Source organism: Camelus dromedarius, chromosome 2 (assembly GCF_036321535.1).
Source record: "Camelus dromedarius isolate mCamDro1 chromosome 2, mCamDro1.pat, whole genome shotgun sequence".
Classification (NCBI taxonomy): Eukaryota; Metazoa; Chordata; class Mammalia; order Artiodactyla; family Camelidae; genus Camelus; species Camelus dromedarius.
In genome coordinates, this window is record NC_087437.1 from 71,452,060 (window position 1) to 71,459,835 (window position 7,776).

The 7,776-nt window shown below is 34.0% G+C and overlaps 1 protein-coding gene across 2 annotated transcripts in view; it reads right to left on the reverse strand.

Moving 5' to 3' along the window:
• ATP6V1A (ATPase H+ transporting V1 subunit A) overlaps nt 1–7,238 on the reverse strand; it is a 53,003-nt gene extending 45,765 nt beyond the window's left edge. The window contains exon 1 of one of the 2 annotated variants that reach the window (XM_010985041.3): nt 7,112–7,238. The gene's annotated coding sequence lies outside the window, so the exon portion shown is untranslated. The remainder of the gene's footprint in view (nt 1–7,111) is intronic. The other variant, XM_064495180.1, reaches the window with a different exon arrangement.
• Nucleotides 7,239–7,776: the final 538 nt, after the last annotated feature.

Here is a 7,776-nt window from a genome sequence, read left to right on the forward strand (position 1 = left end):
TTTGACTGATATATTAACTTCAGATTCTTAAAAGGACTGAAATCAAGTATTAAATAACTACAAATACTTTAAACTTTGGTTCTTCAAAGGCATTCTTATTTGACGCTTTCTTAAGGAGAGTTACTCTTGTATCTGATTTTTTTATTAACCAAACTCAAATGTGAGCTTTTCCTTGTACTGACTATCATGAGAAGTCAGGTGACAGACTCCACTTGCACAATATGCTCTATAACTCTCAGACAGAAAGCACTTCTGGAGGACTTAATACTCACACCAGAGATACAATTTGTAACCCTATCTGGTAATGCCTATCACTTTCCTGTACATTTTTAGTGATGATTTCTTATTGGGTTATCACATACACAAAAATAAGGAGAATTTACGGAATTATTGGGGTAATTTATACAGTTTCCCCTCAGATACCTAAGGAATCAAAACAAAAAAATTCCAGACAATTGCCATTTCTAGCCATTTCAAATGGAACTTTTCCTTTTGTTAATTCCTTCTTTGACCTATCAGATCTTTTCTTTTTAAAAAGGTAGTATTGGTTTTTTTTTCTAATTAGAGAAACACTACTACATGTTCATTGTAAAAATAAAAACTCATAATATAGAAAACGGTTAAGAAAATAAAAATTACCTGAAATGCCCATCCATGAACTGAGATAACCACTAAACATTTTGATGACTAGTCTTTCCTGTAATTTGTCTTGTACAGATTGGCATAAACATGTAGTTTTACACGCACACATTACTGTGGACACCCCTGTCTTTTTTCTTTTTCTCTTTTGCTTATTTCCTCCTTCCAATGTTGACAATCATACAGGCATATACAAAACTCATGGTGTTTTTCAACTGTTTTACAAAAATGGGATCTCATTCTATACATTTCTCTAAACTCTGCCTTTCTCACTTAAGATAAGTGATGGAAATTCTTTTATTTGGAAATCCTTTTGATTCACTAGCATCGATTTAACTCCTACTTTTAACTGACTTCAAAAACATTCTATAATATGCCTGTGCAATAAGTTACATATCAATACCCCTATTGACAGGCATTCCTTTTGTTCCCAGGTTTTTGCTACTACAAACAATGCTGCAATCAACATTTATGTGAACACTTACTTACTAGTGTTTTTATTTCTAAGGAAAGAGTCCAACAGAGTGGGATTGCTGGATACAATATGTTTTTTCAGTATTAACAGATATTGCCTGACTGTATACTAAAAAACTAACAATTTACATCTCCACTAGCTTAATTTTTGCTAATCAGAAAAGAATATTTCATTGTTAGTATATTGATTACTAGCGGAGTTATACATCTTTTCATAAGTTTGTGGAATGTTTGGATATCTCTTCTTGAAGTTCTGGTCATGTTTTACCCATTTTTCTACTGTGTGCACTTTTCCTTAATATGTAATAGTTCTTACAAATGTTAACTCCATATCTGTTATACATATTTCAAATATTTTTTATTCTGTTTTTTGTCCTTTATTTTTGCCATTGAAAAATTCTTCATTTCTATGTAGTTTCATATATCTAAGTTTACTTTTACGACTTTTAGATTTCCTATGTCAGCTTAAAAGGTCATTACTACGTCTAGAGTGTGTATGTAGAAAAATTTTAGGAGTTAATATTTTTATTGTTTAAAATATTTAGGCTTTTAATCCATCTGAAATTGGTTTCTGCATATGCTGCAAAGTACTGGCTCAATTTAATTTTCTTCTAGACAGACAAGTTGCATCAGTTATATTTATTATAGATGTGCCTTTTTTCCCATGGGATTAAAATATGTATCACTTTACCATGTATTAAATTCCTTTATATGCTGGGATTTACTTCTGCTTTTTAAAATTCTGCTGCACTGACATAGGCCTAAAAATAAATCTGCACTTATAAAATTAAATAACTTTTTCAATTATCTGGATAAGTCAAAATTTTCCACTTAATAAGTCAGAAACACAAATACCATATGATATCACTTATATGTGGAATCTAAAATATGACACAAATGAGCTTATTTATGAAACACAAACAGATTGACAGACATAGAAAAACAATTTATGGTTACCAAAGGGGAAAGGGGTCAGGGGAGGAATAAATTAGGAGTTCGGGATTAGCAGATACAAACTACTATATATACAACAGATACACAAGGTCCTACTGTACAGCACAGTAAATTAAATTCAATATCCTGTAATAAACCATAATGGAAAAGAATATGAAAAGTAATACGTATATATATGTATAACTGAATCACTTTACTATATACTAGACACTAACACAACATTGTAAATCCACTATACTTCAATTAAGACACACACAAAATTTTTCACTTAAGACATCCAAGTAATTAAGAAGAAATCATTATTTAAATGCCTTAATTCTCCACATCAAATAAAATTTTTCCTGCCCAAGCAACGACTAGTGATTGTAGGAACTCAAATATATAGAAAGTATAGTAATAAATTTTAAATCTTTCTTTAATTTCCTAATCTAGAGATAATTCCTTATTTTCATGCATTTCTGTTCATCTTTTCAATATGCATATACAATTATTTCTACATATATAGTTTTTGTATCATTTGTATGCATTAACCATTTTATTTTCAATGAAGTGAGTTTAATTATTTTTCAGAAAATAAAACATAGCATGTTGTTGATGTAACTTTTAAAAGGTTTATCAACAAAAGAACAATAGTTTCAACAGATAGCATTAAGATTCAAAACTGAAATTTTTATTGTAGTAGCTAGCCATAAGAGTGACACCAAAAAAAAGCAAGCAAAAAAACATAACTTAAATCTGAAAATATCTATGAAATATCATCAATTTTTAAAACCTAATTGCAGTTGTGAAATTTATTAAACAGAGCTAACTATGAACAAATATAAAGAGGAGTTTCAAATAATCATTAAATAATTTTATTCACAGTAGTGAGTAATTTTAAAGATGGCTTTAATAGTTTGAAGTAAAAACAAACATTTATTACTATGAAAATATATATTTATTTCAGCTGTCTTTACTACATATATATTATGTACATACTATATATACATAAAAGAATACACTTATAAAAACCAGTCACTTTCAGTCCACAACAGGAAAAAAGAAAATAAACTTTTAAAGTCTCTAAGAAAGAAATTAAATGGAAAACATGGTTGCTGATCACAATTTATTTCATTACAATCAAAAACAACATTAAAGAGAATATTCAATAATCTCTTAATAAAATTTTTCCTTAGAACAAATGAGTAATCTTTTTTTTCAGGGTAAGGTGAAAAATAAACTCATGATAGTTATACTTCAGTTACTGTTTAATTTACTGATATTTTCCATTACAAAACCACTAATTGTTGTGAATCATCAATCTAGGAAAGGAAAAATTTTACTCTAGTTCACATCTCTGCTGTGTTCTCTATATTCCTACATCTACTCCAAATGAGGAAAAAATAAGATATAAAAATATTTAAAATAAAAGGCAAAAATTTTAAACATGAGCATAAACTCAAAAGTCCCTACTATACATTGTACCTACTCAGTACAATTTTAATATATTTTTATAGTCCACTGTATACAGGAATATTAATTAGAAATAGAATACCCCCTTAAATTGATTCAACATATTAACGATCATAAGATTTGGAAAATCTTTATATAGGAAATATTAAGTCACTGCAGTTACCAAGATAATAGGCTTTATGTTGGTATTCTCGGCACCTATTAATAAATCTGTTTTAGAATCTTTACTAGAAGGTATATTTTTCTTGCTGTTTTTTTTTCTAACAGCCTCATTTCAAATTCTACCCCATTCTGCATACACCAAACTTGTTGCTCAACTTTATAGGATTATCTAAAAGTCTCCTTTAGAAATTCAATATATAAAATCAAATTAAATATCAGTAAAGTTAATTTTTTACATGTACGTTGTATGTACTAGGCCCTCTGCATTCATAATCTAATTTAATAGTACCTATGGAATAGACTTAAACTTAAGGAAATATTTTAGATTAAGTAAATTGTCCAAGGTCACACAACTTAAATAAGTGGTAAAACCAGAACTTGAACCCAGGTTTACAGGATTATGAAATCTACTCTTAAAGTCTGCAATATGTTGCTTTACATTTAAATAACACTAAGTATTTAAAATACTTTCATAGGGATTATCTAGGGTTTATTTCACTTGCAATCACAATATCCTTGACAGGAAGGTTCCTCAGTATCAAATCCTAAACCGTCAACCCCAACTTTACTTAAAAGAGCAGGTAGTTAAAGTGGCAGTGCTAAATGATGGTCTTCTGACTTTTAGTCTAGTGCTATATCACGTGTAGCCTATTCAGAGCCACATTTTTCATTAAATACAACTCATTCCTCTTTTCTTCCCTTCCATATTATCCAAACATGCTGCAAACATGTATATGAACATACATGTTATGAAAATAAGTTGGTCAGTAGAATTTTTTAAAAGTAGTTTAATCTCCCTGCCCAATTGTCAAACATTCATTCAATAATTTATTGAGTGCCTACCAGGTACTTCAGAATTGTGGTGTTAAAGATGTAACAGTAAAGACACTGTCCTTGAATTGCTAGGAGCTTTATAGTTTACTAAGGAACAGCCCAGCAAATAGTAATTAAATACAATCTGCCAGAAGTGAAAATAGAGAAACAGAAAATATTGTGTAATAGTCTACAGGACTGAGTAGCTAGTTGTGTGCACAATGGAAGAAAGCATTCTTGGTGGTGGCCATAATCTATAAAGGCAGTGACAGAGAAAAAACCTAAGAATAAGCACATAAGAGGTGTCAGAGACCCTAACACAGAAACATTTGTGTGTCACTTAATGATGGAATACAGCACAATTCCCTAATGAATGTTAAGATTTCTACATGTAATACTCATAAACTGATAAAGCTAGCCTCAGAAATGGCTTCTGAGCTTCAAATCACTTGTTTGTGTGTGCAAATTGTGTATAATGTCAAAGCTCTTTTTCAAATTCAACTTTAGTAGTAATTTAGTCATAAATTCCCACTGCCAATCTTCCAAATTCCATCAGTGGTTAAATTATTGCTTTTGTAAGTTCTCTAAAATAAGGGAAATTGTGAAGTAAAACTGCAAACTCATTCATCCTCTTTCATATTGATATTTTCCCCTCTAGTACTCCATCCTTTTTAGCTGGTTTTTCTCTATCCCATTTTAGTCTCACCCAGAAAGGACTGGTTTGGATTTCAAGGACACTTAAAGAATTCCTCTTATTGGTGGAATGTCACCTGAGCAATAAGGTAACACTGCTTATGTTCTTCTCTCCTCCAGAGATCAGGGAACCTCATACTGGAATAAATTAAGGGATAAAACTATATTTATATTGGTAGTAGGCATGGATACATAGATATATCAATAGATTAGTGCTATTGTCCAATATAAGTCATATGTATAAAATACTAAAATAATAAATTATAAATAGTAGTCTTCTCTATTAGGAAAGCAAGAAAGACCTCAAAGATTATATTTTCTAGTAAGGAGTATCCATAGGCTAGTTTTTTCTATTTTGAACTTATTATAAAATATTTTGTTAAATTGCTCTTACTCTAGAATTTTAATTTCCCCTTAATAAGAACAGTCTATTGTAGAGAATTTGGAAGATACAGAACAACAAAAATCACACCCACCAAAGATAATGATTCCAATTTCCTCATTTTTCGGCTGTCTTTTTAATGGATTCTTTCAATCACACTGGCTAGAAAACTACAAGGCTAATCTAAGAATACGATTTTTCAGACCAAGAAAAAGTATAACTTAAATTTTAAAAATAAAATTTGTAATTTCTGTAAGGACTTCCAATTTAAAAGAACCAAGGGACTTTCAGAGTTTGCAGTATAAATAAAAGAGTTTAACCTCAAACAGAAAAACACTCTTCCCTAAAGCACATTGTTTGGGGTCAAAACACTGGTTACTATATTACCTATGAAATGGGAGCACACTGGATTGGGCAAAAACCTGAACAACATAATTTCTATGTTTTCACAAAATACTTTTCATCAAAATCTGAACAGGTCACCTGGAGGTTTACAAATGGGGAAAGCTAAGGAGGGATACAAATGCTACTTAATATAAATTTACCACTGGTCAAGGAATTGATTGAGAGTGGCAATTAAGTAGGATTTTAGGGAGAAACGGCAAAAGAGGATGTCAAAGGCCAAAAATATGAAGTCAACAATATCTCGACTTAACCTCCTTACCTTTAAGTTTACCGTCAAATACATTTGGTTTAACTATTTTTCCAGCCCAATTAATTTCTGAAGAATCACTTCCCTTTCAGGGAAGTCACTTTTCGTAAGGTAGCCTGGGTCTCCGGCAGATCGTGACATCGCAATACCATCTTTCAGCACCTCCCCATTCAAACGAGACTGTCGCATTACCAATATCGCCTATTTTGAACCTAGTGTATCTTTATTCTTTTAACTGTCCTCTCCCTTCCTGCACCATAAAATCAGGTAAGAGAAAGATAAAAGGCTCCCTTATATCCTTCCAGTTCCATCCAAAGCTTATGAACATCTATAAAACGCCTCTCGTAGGGATGTCAGATAAAAACTCAGAATTACTGAGAATGCACATTCGGAAGCAAGCTTTACAATGACTCCGCAGTGAGGGCCACATCAGTGACATTCTCTCCCAAGCCTGTCTCACAGGAGACGCCTCTGCCTCCAGGGTTTTTCCTATCTCCCCGCTCCCCAGCCCTAGGCTGAAGGTAAAGACCGTGCAAGGCCTTCATCAAAGAATGGGCTTTGGGAATTGAGACCAGGAGGCTACTGCAGACCACAAGGAATGCCTGAAACCAAGCCCACTATCCGAAGCCCCAAAGACTCCGAATAGGAAGCCATAATGGCCGCACTCACCCCCAACCCCAGAAAAGGTGTACATCTCAAATCCCTAGGTTGTAGGGGCGACCACAGTGGGGAGCAGGTCAAGAGAACTGAAGAAATGAGCTCCTCGCCAGTGCAGGATGACAGCGGGGAGGAAACCTCGGACAGCAGAGGCCAACGTTCACACTCTCCCTTCTCTTCCTCCTCCCACCTCTTCCATCCCCACTAGCCGCCGGTTACCGGTCGCCGCTCACCTGCCGGGGCGCGAGATGCAGAAACTGTACCGATCACAGACCCAGAGGCTCTGTCACAGCGGGAGGGGAAGTCTTCAGCTGCAGAGGGGGGCGGGCCTAGACAGTCACGTGACATCGAGCTCCGCCCTGTGCTCCCCAGCCGGGCTCGCTGCATCGTGGGGGCCTGTATTTTTGCGGATTGTTTGAACATTAATTTCCTTGCGATTAGATTTTAGGAAAAAAACAAATACGTTCACAAAGATTATGTTGTAAAGAGCAATGCAGAACGCGTGGGTGCAATGGGTTAAAGTGCATTGCTAAGGAAGTGACGTACACGCCAAGATCTAGGGACCGGAAATGGCGATGGAGTTCCGTCCCCTTGGGGCCCGCCGGTAAAATCCCAGGCTTAAAGGTTTGAGGCAGTCACGTGATACCAGAATTTGAAACGTGCTGGACGGAAGCCAAGTTATCCGACCAAGTGTTATTAAGTTTATTTGTATTAAAATCACCTCATTTACTTAAGTCTTCCACAGACTTCTTTACAATTAGAAGAACCAGCTTTATAAAATTTTATTAGGAAGACAGGAGCGTTTGAAGGTCATTCTGGAGACTACCAATTGGGAAGAACTGGGTCGGGGAAGACTGATCTTGTAGAAGTGGGAGAGGAAAGGGAGGGGTGGAAAAAT